The sequence below is a fragment of the Salarias fasciatus genome, chromosome 12, assembly GCF_902148845.1.
Source record: "Salarias fasciatus chromosome 12, fSalaFa1.1, whole genome shotgun sequence".
NCBI lineage: Eukaryota > Metazoa > Chordata > Actinopteri > Blenniiformes > Blenniidae > Salarias > Salarias fasciatus.
The window spans coordinates 11,329,439-11,348,490 of record NC_043756.1 but is presented as its reverse complement, the minus strand read 5'-3'; the positions used below and the strand labels follow the sequence as shown (position 1 = coordinate 11,348,490).

Below are 19,052 nucleotides of genomic sequence, written 5' to 3'. Positions count from 1 at the left end.
CCTAATTGATTTTTAAACTGATGTGATTCTGTCTGTCGCCACTGTTTTCTCCTCTTATCCCTTAATCCGGCAGCTCTGTCCCGTGGTCTGAGAGGACAGGAAACACACACACACACGCATATACACACACACGCACACACACACACACACACACACACACACACACACACACACACACACACGAAGCCAGGAGGAAGGATGTGACATCAGTACAGACAATCACAGGTGCTAAAGGTGTTTCCTTCCCTAAAATACTCCGTTCACACAAACCCTGCTGCCACTCTCATCTTTTATCTCACTTGGCAGATATTAAGGACAAATAAACAAGTGCAACAAGCTTTCTTAAGACAAATTCCTTCTTTCTCTCAATACTTCTAGCTCCTAAGACGTGTGCTGCCGCTTTTAAGTGGCGACGAGGCCGAATGCTCGTTTTCTATGAACGTATTCAGATATCTCATACTTAATTTCTAAAACAATTGAAACCTTTCTTGGGTTTCTCATTTTCTTTTTGCGTAAATATGACATGGTGTATTGATTACATTGTTCGTCAAGCATTTATATTTGAATTAATTAGGCGATCAAACTATGCAAACTATATTTGAGCGTTTTAATATGTGAACGCATCAGAAATAAATCGGAAGTACGTTAAGCACATAGCATAACGAAAAAGGCAAATTCTGGGAAAAAAAAGTGTCAGACTGGAAATGGTATTTTAATATCTTATTTAAAAAAATTAATTTATGATGTGTATTGATATGTGCTCTCTAGAAATTCACGCGGTTAAATGTAAATGTTCGAGGTGTGAGCACCAAGTCCCGAAGGGATCAAAATAATATCAAATTTATTCTCAATTGTACAACAAAAACTTTTAAATTAAACCGTCGATTTACTCAGGTGCGCGTTTTAGTAATGAGACGCTGAATAATGCATGATCTTCTGCTGTCGGGTAAACACGATAAGTTGTGTAGGAACAGAGAGGTCTGCGAACGCAGAGGTCTGCCCTTCGTTTGGGCAGCTGTACGTCTCACTCAGCACCGGGAAGCGCGGGCCTCGGGCATTCAGAGCAGCAGCGGAGACAGGTAGCCATCCGTCAGAGCCCCGCGTGGAGACAGGTGAGAGCCATCTTTCCATAACCCAATGCCGACTTCCCCAAGGACAAAATGACTTGACACAATGCGTCAACCCCCCTCTTTGAAAGCGGGCCAGGATCTGTAAAGCTGCAGCTGCCGGGCCAAAGGCAGACGAGCAAGAGGCCACGCGCGAAACGCCGGCCGACGCCAGACACACGGGGACGGGGAGGAAGAGCCGCTGTTGCGGCTACAAAAGGGATTCCTTGTTAATTCTAAGCAGTTTCTGGTTGCGACAGTGGCTCGAAGCCGTGAGTGATCAACAAATAAACTTTGGGGACCGCAACTCGCCACACGTACAGCCTTGTGCCAGGCTGGAAAAAAATGGTATCAAGAAAAAAAAAAAAAAAAAAAAAAAAAAAGGAGAAGAGAAGAAAAAAGCAGAAGCAAAGACGAGGCACAATTTGGAGAGGCCCCGGAAAGGCGAGGATGAATCACCATTTAGTGTATTCATTCTTTCCATGGCAAGAGAAAAGAGAGGGGCAATGAATGTATTCAAGTATGAAGATGAGATAGAAAAGATGATAAGAGGGGGAGAAAAAAAAAACATCTTAATGGGGTGAGGCAGCACAAGGTAAGAACAGGGTGAAATGTGGCATGAAGAGGGGATTAAAAGAAGTACTGAAGTTGTTTTGAACACGGAGGTGACGCTGATTGCGCGGATAGACACACATTTGATATTTAAACACAAATAACCTTGTTAAGTTTCGTTTCATTTCATAAACACAGCCACAGTTTTGTTTCACTTCTTCCTCTCTCTCTCTCCCTCCGTCTCCCTCTGTCTGTTGCTCTCCAGTCTGTTTGAACCGCTGCCTAAATTCATACCTTGCCCCCGTGCACCAGCGGACCCAGGTGTAACCAAATGCTGACACTGAAAGTACAGGTGCAGAAAAATTAACGCACACGTGTGGCGGCGAACATTCACTCCTTCACAGCACAAACGGAGGCAGTTCTTTGCTTGCGTTGCTCATATGTTCATAAAACAAGCAACAATGTAATGAATAATAAGTCAATGCAGTGGAGTTGCAGTACAAACCCTTCAATGAGAGCACCCAGCCCCCACAGGAACAGCCGGGAGTCATGTCACTAAGAACACAAAGCACTGACATATTCACCCAATTATGTACTCTGCCGAGTATGACAATGTCTCAGGATGTTAGCAATGTTCTCCAGAGGGGGGAAGAGGGGGAGAAAGTCTGCGTGTGAGTGTGTGTATGTGTGTGTGTGTTTTGAAAAGCTAAGGCCTTGTTGGAGAAGTGGCCATACCTCTTCTCAGGAATGATGTAAATAACGTAAAATGATCGATGATATGAAATGTTCATTTTTATTTTTCTGCAGTTCGGCCGCTGGTTCTGGTTTCCCTGACTGGATCATGTAATCTATATGTTCGATGATACAGGAAGTCATTCCTGATGCAGCTTGGAGTTTTGGGGTTTGAGGGCAATTCTCAGAGACCTCCAGTGGAAGCTGTAAAGTTACAGTTACAAGCTGGCTTCCCCAGTCTTAAGCCTCCACTGCTCTTAATGCCAAATATTTACTGATCTGAAAAAAATTATAGGAATGATATGAAAGAATCTAAATATATTAGTAAACTTAACATATGAAACCATGCATTTATCTTTTACTTTTTTTGACTTTGCGTTGATGAAGGAGAGACCTCTATAAGTCTTACTTGCACAGCACTGCAGTCGAACAACAATCAATTATGCTTTCCACCACAATACATCTGAGAAAACAGTGGATGTGATTTCTCTGCGACGGGGTCGCTTACTTGCACAGAGTGGCATCTCCCCGGTAGTCTAGCGCCCCAACCCGTCACCCCACGCTGTATCAACACCAGACATCATGGTTGAGACGATCCACTGATGATTTCATCACACCCCCACCCCTTACTCTTTCTCTTTGCCACAGTGTTCTAATCACCCTAATTAAAAGCTTTGTTCATTTAGAAATCTCTGATGACAATTTGTTTCACTCTACCCTACAGCAGTGGTGGCTGTGAAGAGAGGAGAATTAAATTTGATCTTGTGACAGCAATTATTAAATGCTCCCTCCTGGCCTCAATTAGGCCCCGCAGGCTAATGCTAACATGGCTAACCCTCACACAGCCACAAGGTGCCGGGTGGATTTTTTTTTTTTTTTAACCAGCTTCCGATTGCCACCCTCATACGTCCGTGCATGTCAGTCTAAATCTGCAGGCGTCTGTCAGATTGGGGTGTGTGGTAATCTGCTCTCGCTTATGGGGTTTTCACCTATTTTGCATGCTCGCTGTTGGGAAGACTTAAAAATAACCGATTTCTTTTTGTGGGACTGTTTGTTGGAACTCAGTCAGCATCTGCAGGCCGAAGAGGAAGTTGTGGAATTTACTATTTTTCCTTGTCTCGCCTCATCAGCAACTTTGATTTCTGCAGCGATACTATTATTGTTGTTTTTTTTTAAAAATACAACCATGACAGCCACGCAACAAATCTGATGGAACATTATTGGTACCTCCCCCCGTTGTTGTGACACTTCAGCAGCGTCGCGCGTCACGGTCGCAGCCTTGCTGAGCTAAAATGAGCGCTACAGCTCTGCTTTGAGTCTGTGCACAGTGTGTGGGTAATTTGCAGAGAAGTAGAAGGTTGCATACTTCAACAAGGATGTCCTTCATAGATTCGACCTTCTGTTTTTTTTCTCTCTCTCTCTCTCTCTTTTTTCTTCCTCTGGTCCCTGTGCTCTGCTAGGAAACCAAGTAACCTAGATCATAGAGTAGGAGAGAGGGATTGTGACGGAGAAAGGGAGAGATATTAGAGAGTGAGAGACAGACGAGGCAGAAGCGAGAGAAGCGACACAGGGTCACATTATGACATGCAGCCACCACCAACACTTCAGAAAAGACTGAAAAACAAAACACTAGGTTTCCTTTTTTATTTTCTCTACCGCAAGCTGATTGTGCTGATTATTGGTGAGCATTGTTTCCCTGTTGACACTGAGCATCATTAAACAGAGACTGTTCCAATTTTAGTGTTTGTCTAAGCGAGATTAGTTTAATGTTTCCAGGCAGTGTCTCTTCACCGCATCCACACTGCCGTAAACGTTAACTTTAGACACAAGTAAGTGTGTTTAATTCATGTCATTCCTCTGTAATTTGAATGCCTTCAATAACACAAATAAACGTCTCAATCAAACACTCATATATTAAAGTTAATAACGAAAAACTGTCACGACCTACAAGGATCCTATGCATATTTTTTTCTGCGCACAGAGTAATACTTTCAGTGTGTTACGGTTCCCAGAGGAGAGCTGGCGGTGGGACGCAAGAGGCGAAAGGTTGTATGGAGTGTGGAGGGCGTGTGGCGGCATACGGTACCTACAGATCAGCCTCTGTTTAGGGGAGTGGCCCCACTAAGGCTCGAGCGAGGCCAGACCCAGACCAAGCCTCTCATTAGTCATCGGCTGGGTGCCGCGCTCCTTTTTGGAGTGGTTAAAGGGGGAACTGGCGAGGGTCTGGCAGTTCCACTGTACTCCACTCCCAGCACCATCACAACCCGACCTCATCAAAGTGAGCGCTCGTAATTTGTCACAGAAAGCAGCCAATTAACATATGTTAAGGGAGGAGGGAGGAGGAGAAGAAGGGAAGAGAGGAGGAGAGGGTGAGTGAAAAAAGATAGCTTGTGATTAAAGAGTCTGCACAGCTGCACAACATCAAGATGGCAAAGAGAGGTTTGAAAGAGACCTCAGACCCAGTAATCTGATAAAGCTTACTGTTACTTAACCCCCATAAGCAAGCGCGGGGGAAGGAGAAAGAGAGGGAGAGTGAAATAATAGAGACAAACAAATATTAGATTACTGCTGTGAATCTACAAGGCTTGGCAGAGCGCCTCTGCTCTCAATATGTGGCTACAGTGAAGGCCGCTGTGTCACGCAGCGATGACCCCTCCTGCCGAAGCGCTACTGCTGTTTGACCACACTCTATTTTTAGCCCCGCGCTCACCGTTGTGCTTGACGTAGCTCACATTTACACTACAATCTGCCAGTAATCTCACATATTTTATAAACTTTTGGGGTTTTTTTTTTTTTTTTCAGATATATATCATCTTACAAAATGCGAATGTCAGGCGCTGCAACATTTTAGCTCTCTTTCTCACGGAACAGACGGTGCTGTTTTCATTTTTCATTTATTTTTCTGTCACAAAGTCTGAGACAAGTTGCTTACATTCTGACTTGTTTGTTTGCTTTCAAATTCTTGTTCCTCATGGTTGGTTTTTAACATGCTGTGTGCAGTTATTTATGCATGTGTGCATGCCTGTGTGCGACTGTATGACTGTCTGCGCCAGTGTGTGCATTTATATGTCTGCGATTGTTGATGTTGTTGTTGTAGGAACATCTTGTGAAGTGAGTTGTGTGATATTTTGCCTTGTTGTTGGATTCGGTGGCAGGCTGAATGCATTAGCAGTGCATGCCGATGCCATTCTGTGTTCTGTCGTCTCTCAGCCACCTCTGCCTTGTCTCTCGCTGCAGCAGCTGATCACACGGGGTTGACAAGCAAGTTTGGGTCGTCGTCTGCCTCGCCGTCCTTAGCTACGTGGGTTCCAACTTTTTCAGCGTGGGGAATAAGAGAGGCGGGGAAGAAGCTTTAAACAAATTTGAGTGATTTTAGAATTGCAAGTCGAGTTGGAGAGAAACACCCCGAACAAAAAGAGAGCTAATTAGACGAGTTCTTTACTCCTAATAAATGACAAGAAAATTAACTATTATGAAATATTACTGATGAAATTATTATGTTGTTTTGACTGAGCCGCAGATTAAAATGGAAAGTAAAAACCACACATGGCTGGCAGAGAAGCTGAGCTTGCAATGTATATAAATCATGTCTTTCTTTTTTCTTCCTCTTCCTCTTTCTTGCAATGTTATCCCTGCCATTGAGCATCAGTCGTTATTTATTTATTTTTTTCCTATTTGGGAAATAAAGGGCCGAAGCGGAGGAGTGAAGGGGTGGGGAGGTGGAGGGGTGGCGGACGGAGGGCGGCAAGCTGCGTTTGGTTCGCAAGACCCGACGCTCGGATGAATTCTTCTCCTCTCTGCTCATATGCTTTTCGAGCTCGTGGTTCAGTGAAGGACCTGGCTGCCTGCAGTGCACCCCCCCCTCCGCCACACACACACACACACACACACACACACACACACACACACACCCCACCCCTCCACTCAAATCCCTCTGCTGCGAGCACAGCTGCACCGTTCACATAACCTCGACTGCCCCCCTCCTACCCCAACCCCCCCGCTAATGATAGCAGAGCACGTCTCCTCCACAAGGCAACAGCTTTTTCCACTTCATGTACATACACACAAACTTGGTGCGTACACACACACACACACACACACACACACACACACACACACACACACACACACACACGCACACAGGCACACACACACACACAAGAGCACTGGACACATGCACACACCAGTGGGCACAACATATCCCTTCTCCTTCTTATGGTCCCTTCCCTTCATTTTTCTCATATCATTCAATTCCTTTCCCTTCTCCTCACCCTGAGAAAAATCCCCCGAACTTATGACCCAACGGAGGCCTGAGAACATACAGACACACACACACACAGACACACACACACAGAAACAACAATCATCCGAACCCCTTTAACTGCAGACTGCCAGTCCTTCTCCCCCTGCACAGCCTGCCAGAGCGAGTGACCAGCATCACAGCTGTGTGTGGGAATCTGCATGGGAGGGTGTGTTCGTAGGAGGATTGATTGTGTGAACGCATATATACGAACGCATACCTGCGCATGTCAGTGTTCACACCACGTATGCCGCATGTATATTTCTGCGTTACTGGCTGTGTTACAGATTTAATGCATGCACGTATTTGCTGTTTGTGCGCGTGTGTGTGCGTGTGTGTGTGTGTGTGTGTGTCTCGTCTTTGCAAGCGGTGTTAGGAGCGAGGTGAGGGCAGCTCTGGGCTTCTGCTGCACCTACTGTGCATTATCCCAAATAAACAACTCATTACACGTGTACTTAACCAAGGGGAACGGGCGAGCAGTGGAAGCTAATCCCCGCTATCGTTCCCAGCGTTTCCGATTAGGCTACAGGGAAGAGGAGCCCGAGAAGGTAGTCTGCTCGGCGCAGGAGGAGGAAGAGTGAGAAGGAGGCAGGAGGGAGGAAGAAGAAAGAAAATCATTTGAGCTAACTTCCCACAAGTGCCTTTCTTACTTATAGTTTCCTTTCTGGCTCTATCGTGCGCTCCATCTCTCCCGCTACCCTCTTGCCTCCTCTCCTTTCTTCTCCCTGTGGATTTTGCATTGCTCTTCCTTGTTTTCGACCATCTCTCAGAACTGGGTCATCGACAGATTGTGCGGCAGCATTTTGAAGAACACGGGAGGGAAGGGAAAAAAAAAAAAAAAAAAATCATGTTCTTGCTTTGAGAACAATCCAAGGTTTCTTTAACAAGTAGCCCGCTTATCAAATTAAGCTGTCAAAAGCACATTAATAACAGGCGGCACAATTCCCTCCACGGGGGGTGGGGCGGGGGGTAAAAACACTTACAAAAAAAAAATAGACATTTATTTTTTCATTTACTGTGTAAAGAGAGTTCACCAAGGACAGTCACGCTTCTTTAAGGTTGCTCCTGCTCTTTGGTTCTGACTCATATTGTACCCTATGAAAATAGAACAATGTGTTGAGTATTACTCTTTTAATGGGCGGACAATGTCTTGTGCTGAAGTGCACCAGAGATGCATTTATACAAATTAAAGATAACAGAGTGTCTCAGGGTGATAAAGTGGCATCAAAGCCAAACAATCAAACGGTCTGATTGAAGAGTACGACGCCCAGTAAAATAAAAGAACAAGACTGTTATTCACCCACGTCATTGAGATATTACAAATGAGTTTGACCCTGAGTAATCTGATCCTTTCAATCGTAAATAACTGTTAGATAGTACAACGTAATTCAGTTTTACTCTCTGTGCTAACATCTTTTTATTGAGTGTTCTGTCATTCTAAAACTTTTATGAGACTCACAAATTTCCAGCCAGATTGTCCCATAAGAAAGTGCCCACTGGATGAGAGAGAAATGATACTGACAGCCAGCCAGGTAACACTCACAGGAATGTTTAAATGGCATCTGGTGGAACGACAATAACTTTGTGAGTGGAGGGAAGAAAAAAAAAAACACACCCTGTGATCTCACATTCATAACCTAAAAGATGAAAAACACCACTCACATTTCCAAGATGTTCTCCTGCGCTGTTAAATCCGTGTACTCTGCTCAATGTGACTAAAGAGGAAAAAGCTGGTCGTTTGTAATCTGTGCTTAACAAAACCTGACAGTGTTAGCTCGGGCTCCCCGCGCTAAACTGCGCGCCCTTTTGTGCTTTTACTCCCGAGACTGATTTTCTCACACCCTCAATCTGACTCCCATCCTGTTTGCTGGCCCCTCGAGGGGGCTGCTCCGCCGTGGCCCGGAGTGGGCCGGCGATGGATGGATGTGACGTGGAGGAACTGGGACTCTGCTGGGAGGGAGGCTGGAGCCACGACAGGTATCCCCCGCACTTCCTCTGCTATTTATAAAACCATGAGTCCAGCGCCGGGCCAAAAATAAGACAGAGGCCATTTTTATCCGGAACGATAAAAGTCGAACGAAGACACCATCACTCTCTTTTCCTCCCGCTTTATCAAACGCGCATAAACACATTATAAATAAACGTGCACAACAACAAACAAATTAAAAAAAAAAAAAAAAAACTCCTCCCTATTAAATAAAACCATGTTCCCCTATTGAGCATGCTGACGTGCGTCCGCGCGCACACACATTAACAGCAGACAAAAGTCAATATCAAGGCTGAGCTATTTCTGTAGAGAGCACTATTTAGGATGTGTGGGCTCGGTGCCAGTATTCTCCTCAGTATCGTCTGGCCGTCATTGCACTGGTGCTGTTATACAAACTCACCTCTTCCCTCTCTCACCCGCACCTCACCCTTTCCACCCAGCCCCTTGTTCCATTGTCACTCCTCTCTCTCTCTCTCTCTCTCACACACACACACACACACACACATGCTGTGTTTCTCTTACACACACACACAAGGTTATTTGTTTTTCCACTGGGTCGAACCACAGTGCCAGGTGAAAGCATCTATTGGCAGGATAAAGAGAGTGGCTGGTGTGAGATCACAAGGCCCCACTCTGCCCAGCAAACCTTGAAGTGAAGCGCCGGGCTGGAGTTTCAAACAAAGTGCCCTCTCATTCATTATACATGCAACTGCACTGAAAATCTCCTTCTGCAACACCATCTCTTCTCCTCTCTCTCTCTCTCCCCCTTCTCTCGTTCTCTCTATCTTCCTCCCTCTCTTTCTCACGTCGCCCCTCTTCGTTTTCTCTCGTTTTTTTTCCAGACAGAGCATCTATAAAGTATGAATAAAATTAATGACATCACGAGCTGCACTTTGGAAGAGCCGCTGTAGGAAAAAGCCATACATCACGGGGCAGAAGGAGTTGGGCTGAAGAGGAGGAAGGAAGAAGGAAAAAAAAAATGTACAGGAAAAAAATTGACATAGAAAGAAAATGGGTGTGTGTCTGTTGCTCCACTGCTCCTCATCCTCGGGTCACTTCATTTTGCTGGAATTTATCAGGTGATATTGGGAGTGAAAGAATCTGATATTGAGAAAGTGGCCATAAGTGGTGACATTTCTTTTCTTCTCTCATTTTTTTTTTTTTTTATGATAACTGTAAATGCATGGCACGAAGACAAATTATGATGAAATAGTTCTGCTAAACATTATGTTTTGTTCCGCTTTCCTTTAATAAAGCATGACTTCAGTGGACACTTGTACGAAGCCATATTTAGGATTATTCAGATTTTACTAGGACAGTGACAGTCAATGTTGTGTGGATTTTCCACAAATCCAGAAAGAAGTTTATCCATCGGCGTCAATTTTAATGATAGAAATGGAAAGTTGGGTCTTTTCACTCAATTTTATTCAGCTTAATGCTTTCAAAGTTTTCCTTTTATACGCGTGGCCAGTAAGGGCTTTAGTTGATGCACCACGGGTTAAAAAAACTGAACGCAATTTCTTGAAATTTCTTTACGGAGCTCCTCTCACTTTTCTTTTTTCTTCCTTCCTTTGTCCTGCTCTTGCTTCACTTTTAGTCAGCAGTGTTCTAAACGGCCCTTTTTCTGCACATTATTTTATAGGCTGGCCTTTGGTGTGGGAATGGCACAGATGACAGTGGAAAGGAACAGTGGTGTGGACTTTGGCAGGACACCGCCTGGTTAAACTCTGCGCTCGGTAAAATAGAGAAAGCACTGAGCATGGATTGTCATGTTGTTGTTTTTTTTCTCCCTAAACTTAAGACAACGCTAACAGCATTCTCAAAAAGCACAGCCCCCCTTGGGGTTATCAGGCGAGTGTCCTGATTGGACAGAAATTGCCCAGACGCCAGAGATGAGGGTGAGAAATAACTATAATATTTAAGACTCTAATATTGTGCCTTAAAGCAGGAAAAAAAAAAAAGAGACAGACATATTAATCACACTGTCTATTGTTGGTAATTTAGTGTCACATTGTTTTATTACAAAAAGCAACATCACACAAAAGCATGACTGGATGAAAAAAAAAAAAAAAAAAAGAAGCCCTTATTCCTCTGAATTCAGTGTGAACACAAGATCTGCTAAAAATACCCGATAGCAATGTGAAGCTCAGCAGCAGCAGCAGCAGCAGCGAGGATGGGGAGCAGTGGCGGCAGCAGCACAGATTGTGGCAGCCGACTGAGCAGGAGTTTCAGATGGATGTGAGCTTGTGTGAGGCCAAGGCACAGAGCTACCTCTGTGCGTCTCACTGGACTCTGTTGCAGAATGACTCGGCTATGTTGCACTTGTGACAAAGATAAATTACAGCCACTGGAAAGAAAAAAAAAAAATCTACATTTTTTTCCCCCCTCACTTTCTCCTCCACACCTCTTTTCTTTTTGTTGGCATTGGGTGTATTCCAAATGTGTCCCACACCAAAGGGACACGGAGGGAGGGGGCGGGTGGTGGCAGGGGGGGGGGGGGGGTATCTATCTGCAAATATATTAGGGGCTGAGAAGTCACACTCAGCATTTACAGGTCAAGCACAGTGTTTTAACACTGAACACTCACACTGTCGCTGCCTTTGAACATTCATTCCTACAGTAACACATGAACAGTACAGACTCTTCCCTCCAATGAACTCCTAAAACTCGCTAAATTCCCTTCACCTCTGTTTCCTGTTATATTTCTATTTGTCTGTGTTACCGGTATCAAAAAGAAATATTTAAAATATGTCACTAAGGTAACTTGAAACAAGTGTCTGGCGGGAAGGCTGCTGGACTAATTCATAGTAATGCGGCCAATATTTAGATTTCATTTTCACATTTTAGCATTGGAGGGTTCCTGATCTGAACCATCCAACGCTTAAAAAAACAAATCCAAATCAACCTTTGTTCCAAAGTAAATGTTTCTCTTTGTCTTATCACCCGAAGTCCGCGACTCCCTGCTCTCCTCCAGCCTTCTCTCCTCCCAGGACCGTCTCCCTGTCCAAATATTTCGGAGAGCGGGCCTCAAGTATGGTGAGGTGTTTTGGGTGTCTCTTTAGGTGGGCTGCTGCTGACGATATGATTGTGTGGTCAGCAGTGCTGAGCGCAAGACCACCCAGCGAGCAGCTGCTGCAATAATGGCCAACAGGCCAGGCAGGAAACAGGAAACAGGATGAAGAAGGCAGGACATCCTGTTCATCTAGATCAGTCTGTTAAGCATGACATCACAAAAGCATCGCTTTTTTAATAACCGATACCTGATAAGATCCTGGATGTTTTGTCGCCGAGCCTTTAACTAACCTGAGCTCAAACACAATTTCGGTCTACGTTTTCTCGGCGTGCGTCTTTCTCTGTTTTTCCACGCGCGTCTGTCGTCTCAGTTTGCCTTTTCAGCCCTCACATTGACACTGTTTTCCAGACTGCTCCATCATCCCAGACATCAAATCCTACCCTCTTCACTGCGAGAATAAAGGAGGGAAAGAAAAACACGCATTTTCATCTGAATATACACCAGCAACAACCTCACAAAACTCAGACGAAAAAACAAAAACAAAACAAAAGCACAAACATCCCAACACACAAATACAGGGACAGGACACAAACTTGAAGACAGACGCACGCACGCACACACACACACTCACACACATCTCCCAGACACACGGCACATACTGACAGACAAACACACAAAGAAACAGCAAACACAAAGCACAGCACAGCCAGAAGTCTACTTTATGCAGAAATATTCTAAAGTGTGTTTTACAATACAATTAAACATCAAAGGCTGATATATTCCTCTGTGATCTTTAACACCCCAGTGAACAAACCCCATACACCCCCTTCCACTTACAGCGTACAGAGAAAGTTGCTGAACGTCACTGCTAATTACTAGATAGAGACAGAAGAATACTTTGCATCATTATGCAGAAACCAGGACATATTCAAATATATGCATTCGATCCTCCACGAACCATTCAAGGACTGTGGTATTTACTTTAGATTATTTTCCTAAGTTTCATGAGTAATTGCTGCTCTTATGAAGATACACAGACAGTGGTCCTGAGGCAGTCATGCGTTTGGATAAACATTTCTAACATGTGCGACAGTCAGAACAATGAAAGTGAGGTCTGCTCCAAACGAGTAAATAAACACATGGCGAGGCTGAGCCCTACACGTTTCGCTTTTACTTTTAAAGGCATTAAAAAAAAGCAGTAAACGGAGACGTTTTCTCCCACAAAGCAAAAAGAAGAACACCTGACTTTTGCAATAAATAAGAAGGATTTCATTTATTATAAGTAGTTTTATCAGCTTATAAACCTGAAGGAAAAAAGTGATCTTCTAATCCAAACAAATATTCTACGTTGACTCACATATTCTGTTAAAACAAATCCCTTCAATATTACCTGATGCTATATATTTCGCTTCGTGTTGTCTCTTTAAACGCGGCATTATTTCTACATATGTGGCAAATAAACCTCTCTGCATCTGACTTTTAAATTACCTCCTCATTTGAGCCAAAGGACATGAACTCCAATTACAGCCCTTCAGTATCTACCTGCAGATCTCGCCAAGCTGCAATCTGCACATGAATGTTTTGCTGGAGTTTAACTGGGCAAACTTAGCAAAGTCTTTCAAAAATATTTAAATCGTTAGTGAAAAAAAATACGTTGAAGACAGAAAGGTTCTTTTTCATTTTCTAAAGTATTAGCCTAAATATATATACATTACATGTTCACATTTAAGTTAAGATTTCACAAATCTGATCTGTTATGCAGCTCTGAAAGTTCAAACTCAGTATTGTAATTAATTCCATATTTTTTTTAAAAAAACACGCAAGCTCGTCATATTTAAAAACGCTCAATTCTTTTTTGCTTTTTGTGGTGATACTCGTCTCCGCCTTTCAATAAAAGCCATTTATAGGCATTTAATTACACATTTACTGGCAATATATTAAGACATTTATGATTGAAGATATTAACAGCAGTCTGTCCAAAGCTGATTCTGCCTAAGTGAGTTTGAAACACATGGCAAAACCCTGAGCATGAAACACAATGTGTCCCTTCCCTTCACTTAACTAAAGCTTCACTGAGCCCTTGGTGTACAGCAAAGTGCCCTGACAATCGGCTCAATGCCCCGGCCAATCACTGGGACACGTGACCTTCTAATCCCTCTCTGTGAGAAGGGTAAGAGTGTGTTGTCACTGTTGGTTTTGTGAATCGGTCCCCAAAATCCCAAATGATTTGTCAAAACCGAGAGGTCTTAAGAGAATAAGAGAGACAAAAGCAGCGCAGGCCGGATTGTGTGGGTGTTGATGCGTGCATGTGTGTAAAAGTGTGTGTGGAACCGACAGGGAGAGAAAGGAGACAGAACGTGCTTTTGTCTAAGCATGCGTGTGTGTGTGTGTGTGTGTGTGTGTGTGTGTGTGTGTGTGTGTGTGTGTGTGTGTGTGTGTGTGTGTGTGTGTGCGCGCACAACCACACACGTGTGTGTGTGTGTCTGTGTGTGTGTGTTTGTAAAGGGTCTCTGAGATTACAGAGCTTGGCTGACAGAGTCCTCTGTGTGTAATCGTAGGTCCACATGCGAGTGCTCACCTTCCTCTGAGCGGATTAACCTATCGCTAAATCCCAAGAGAGCAACAGGCCAGACAGGCCACACAGAACAACTTCATTGACGATGGTCAGACGAGGGAAGGCCATGTGTAAAGTCTTTTTTTTTTTTAATCTTTTGTACGGATTATTAAACTTAGATTTTTCATAAATAATCAATTTGCAATAAATGTTAACAAAAGGTAATTGAGCTATGCTACTGGCCCCACATCATCTTAAAAATGGATCTGAAATATCACGTATATTTCGAATATAAAGACTTTTTTCAAAATGGGCAAAGTGTAAAAAGCAATCAAGCAGTAAGTGACTGCACAACCGCTTTGCAGAGATACTGATTAGACTGCTGTAATAGACAGCAACACTTGCCCACTTCAAAATAATACTTTTTAAGATTGAATTATAAATACGTAATTTAACTAACTGTATTTCTAATTTATTAGGTCATGTCAATCTCCAAATCCTAAGTACAAACTGTAAAAAGCTTTTTTTAATCTATTATAAAAAATCACATTAAATTTCAATAAATTATTGTTAAAATGAATAAGAAATCTACAAGAGAATGACCGTAGAACTACTGTTTTACAGTCATGTTGTTAGTGAGAATGAGCCGAATGCCCACAACCTCATCTTTTATACAGTCGACCTGAAATGAAATGAAGTGTATTCTTGTACTTTGAAAAGATGAATCTATCCTTAATTTATCGACACATGTGATGCCAGTGGATCTCTGATCAGTACACTTTCGGTCAACATCGAATCGTGCATTTTTTGTTTCTGAAGCTGTAACTTGTGAAAGTTGCTCCAAGTCAATTACGGTGTCATCCTGAAAATGTCTCACTGCAACAGGTTCAGCTGAGCAACATGGGACTGAAACTCACCTGGTTAATACAGTCAGACTAGACTAATAAGTCAGTCTAAAGACTTAAAGCCTCAGTGAAGAAATTCTGAAGTGAGGCTGAAGATGCTGAGAAGTCTCTAAAACAGCTATCGGAGTTGTATCTATCGTGTGTGTGAGCACACTCAGGTCAAGAATTAATATTTTTTTTAAAGTTAAACACTATTTGGCATTGTCCACTGGCAATGTTTTATTACCTGTAAAAGCAGTTCCTGACAATTTTATGAAGTCTCTCTTTATACATGTTTAAAAGACATTAGTGTGCTTATAAAAAAACAAAAAAAAACTACACATGCACCACATAAAAGAGCAGATATTGTACAGGGATGTTTTCCAAGTCTATTGCTTAGAAAAAAAACCTACTTATTAACACACTTTTTTGCTTAATTTATCTTTGCTTTAGTTTACTTTAAAAGTTTATTTCACAGCTGCAAAGAGAGGGAAAAGTATAGTTCAACTTTTCATATGACATCTCATAAAAGAGAACATGATGCTTTATGTTAAAGAGGGCAGCCTGAACAGTTTCTTTTCTTTCCTTTTTTTTTTCTTTTTTTTTTTTTTTGTCCTGTGGCTTTGGGACCGTGCGCCTGCATGTGGACATGAGAAAGCGACACAAGGTCGAGCAGCAGTAACAGCCCCTAAAACACCAGAGCAGAGCTTCGCCCTCCTAACAGACCAGAAACAGCCCGTAATTGGGACATATTACACAGTTGTCACCGGCATAAGTGTAAAGTGGTCACAGCCGATCAATAAACGCAGTTACTGTACTTAGAGGAGGGAGGCAGCGCGCGACCCTCAAGTTTCCATCCGCGCGATTAAAAATAAAGAGCGCATGATGAGCGCAACGTGTCTCGTGGATGTTCGCGAATGAGCTGCGAGTGGTGCGCGGACGGTACTTACTTTTCGTTCTTTTTTTAAAAATTATTATTGTTTTTTTTTTTCTTATTCCGCGTGAAATCTCTGTCCGGATGGAGCCACAGATGAAGCGAGGAGAGAGGTCCGCCTGCCGGGTGTTTGGTCCGGCCGTCTGACAGGAAGGTGGAAGCCGCTCGCCTGCTGGGGGACGGAGTTCGTCGAGACGCACTTAAAATCCAGGAGCGCAACTTAGCAGAAGACGGCGCCGGGAGGAAAAAAAAAAGTAACCTACAGTGCGTGGTAGGAGTCTCTATAATGTCAGAGAAAAGTACTCTCTCTCTCTCTCTTTCTCTCTCTCTCGCTCTCTCTCTCTCTCTTGCTCTCTCTCTCTCTCTCGCTCTCTCTCTCTCTCTCTCTCTCTCTCTCTCCGGTCGGACAGTGCCTGTTCAGGAGGCGGTGAGGACGCAGCGCCTGGTCTGCGCGCGGTGCCGGTGAGCGGCGAGGGGGCTCGGTGGGGCGGTTTGTGGAGGTGGAGGTGCTGCCGGTGCCGGTTGCCGGTTGCCGGTCCGCTGCTGGACGTCTCGGAGCTTGACAGTGATGTTGAGACGCACTTTCTGTTCCGTCCCACAATCCCGTCCGAGTCTCTCTTTTCTCCCTCTTCACTCTCCCGGTGCGAGGAGAAATAATCAATTTTTTTCTTTCCTCCTGTCTCCTCTTTTTTTTTTTTTTTTTTGACTCCTGAAAGGGGGCGGTCTCACATTTCCCAACTCTACTTTAATGAACGAGGCATGGCTCTTAATGCTTTATTATCGCGCCGGCGTCGATAGAGTGGACACACAATTAACTGGCAGGAGAGGACCGCTGGAGAGGGCTGATGGGGGATGTGGACTTTAAGTAATTAACCAACTGAGAGCTCGCATTCTGCCCACTTTGCAACAGCCAGATCCACTCTGCACTAAGTTGGTGGTTTTGTTGTGGGTGAATTCAAACACATTGCAACTTTAAAATAAAACTAAAAACAAAACAATGAAATGATTGTTCTTGAAATCACTATTTCACGATTTGTTTACGCTTCCTTAAAGTAAAAGTAGAACTGAAAAGTCATTCTTGCATCAGATTGTCTGATAGATTCTCAAACACAATAACAGTTCCTGGGATGTCTGCAAGTGCATGCCTTCTTTCTCAGACACTTCCTACACTTTCCACCTCCTGCACGCCGCCAATCATTCGGCGGGACCCAGCTATCTCCTCCAGATAAGCCCTGACACAGACAGTAAGCATGGGGGAATTACCAAGCCTTTATCCATCCAACCAAATGATTTCAAAACATCCACTCTATTAGTGTGAAGATAACAATTAGAACAGCAAGTTTGCCACTTCAGATAAGACACAGACAGGCAGTGCACTGGCTTTCTGTGCAGAGATGTATCCCAGATAGGCCTTGTAATACCAGGCTTCTATTATACTCACATTATATGGCTGCTGTATCAGTTAGACAATTTTTAATGGCTATCCTGAATGACGCCTACTGTAGTTCAGCAGATTTTTTTATAAATCCACCCTCATGAAAAGAACATTGATATCTGAACCTTATATTTCTGAGTAGATTATGGTTTACATACAGCGAACAGTCCTCAGTATTCCATCATGAGAGTAAAATATGTCTTAATAACCTTTTTTTCTGTGTGTATATGCACAGAAATACTCACCTCCCCATGAGCTTGAGTCTGCATGACAGACTCAGTACAGTGTAAGTAGACACCTAGTGGCTGCCTAATCATTCTCCTCCTTTGAAGTTCACCTGTGAAGCATAAGTCATGTATGCGGTGCCCCCTGCCCACCCCCACCCCCAGTAAATCAGTCAGTCAGTCAGTCAGGGTCGGAAATGACGGGACATCAGTTAATAAATAAATCAAGCTGGCTAATCTGCCTGACGGGTGGACATAGCAGCCCGTAACTGTAGCCGCCGGTGTCTGATGACTCTGGACACCACCTTCACGTCACGTGACCTTTTAATCTTTAATAGCATTTCCTCTGCTCCCCAAACCTCCATAATAAGTCAATAAGGTATGTTCATGATTGCAACATGACAGATATAAAAGACTTTACATATCAACATGTGTGAAAAAATGCAGTCGACAGATTTCACACCCTCCAAAGTCCTTTTTTTTTCCTCCCTTCTTTCAGACTTCTTTGTGTGTATAAATCAATAACTATGGAAGCATGGACAGTAAGCGGTGCTTAGGAAGTTGTACGTACCACGTTCAATGTTCCTTCAACTGCCGTCCTCACTCGTCTCCACTCTGGTAACTTTCTGCGCTGCGTGTCAGCAGTTGATTGGAGAGGTCCTTCCAGTGTTTGTGATTCTTAAGGTTGTCTTTAGTTGGCACCTTAGAGCAAAAGAGGATAAGTAAAGCCGAGAGGCAGGAAAAGGAGGAGGGGGAGAGGAAGAAGGATACTGCTGGTAAAATGGTCACTGTTGCACGTAAATGAATATACTGCACAAATTGAGTTAAAATCTGTGTAATGTGAGTGTGTGTGTGTTTAATAGCCATGTGAAATACAGAGAAATAAATTGGGGGGAAGTGTATTGAATACATTACAATGGTGAGAAATCATTAAAAGAGGCAAACACTACCTCATGCATATTCATAAATGAATGTCTGACTCGTCTGCGGGGATAAACCTATGGTGAGGGCTCATAACAGCCTCACTCAGTGCTCACGCATTTAATGCAAAGCAGGAAAGATCGACTGTATGCTTTGCTCTCGAGACCGCAGAGTGGGGATCTACAGCGAACTCTAAATACGGGAACTACTACTCAAAGCTGTAGTCAGATTATTGCTACACTGCATTTTGCAGTATGCTGTTTAAATGTGAGAAATTTAGAGCTTAATACCTAATAAGCATGTGCAAACAATCTGAGCGTGATGTAGGTTAAATATTAGAGGTTATGACATTTGTGTTATCGTACGTCAAACTATTTTTCATTAATCAAAATGAACCAAATTATGAGTTT

General features: G+C 43.4%; 1 protein-coding gene and 1 long non-coding RNA gene across 12 annotated transcripts in view; one reads left to right on the top strand and one right to left on the bottom strand.

Annotated features, from left to right (window-relative positions):
* The window catches only part of mef2cb (myocyte enhancer factor 2cb), a 60,654-nt gene extending 44,452 nt beyond the window's left edge, over positions 1 to 16,202 (bottom strand). For all 11 annotated transcript variants that reach the window (XM_030104350.1, XM_030104353.1, XM_030104352.1 and 8 more), the window contains exon 1: positions 16,079 to 16,202. The gene's annotated coding sequence lies outside the window, so the exon portion shown is untranslated. The remainder of the gene's footprint in view (positions 1 to 16,078) is intronic.
* On the top strand, positions 4,532 to 16,307 carry LOC115397866 (uncharacterized). The gene is made up of 2 exons (XR_003932538.1): positions 4,532 to 4,759; positions 16,169 to 16,307. It is a non-coding gene; the product is annotated as an uncharacterized LOC115397866 (long non-coding RNA).
* The last annotated feature ends 2,745 nt before the right edge of the window (positions 16,308 to 19,052 follow it).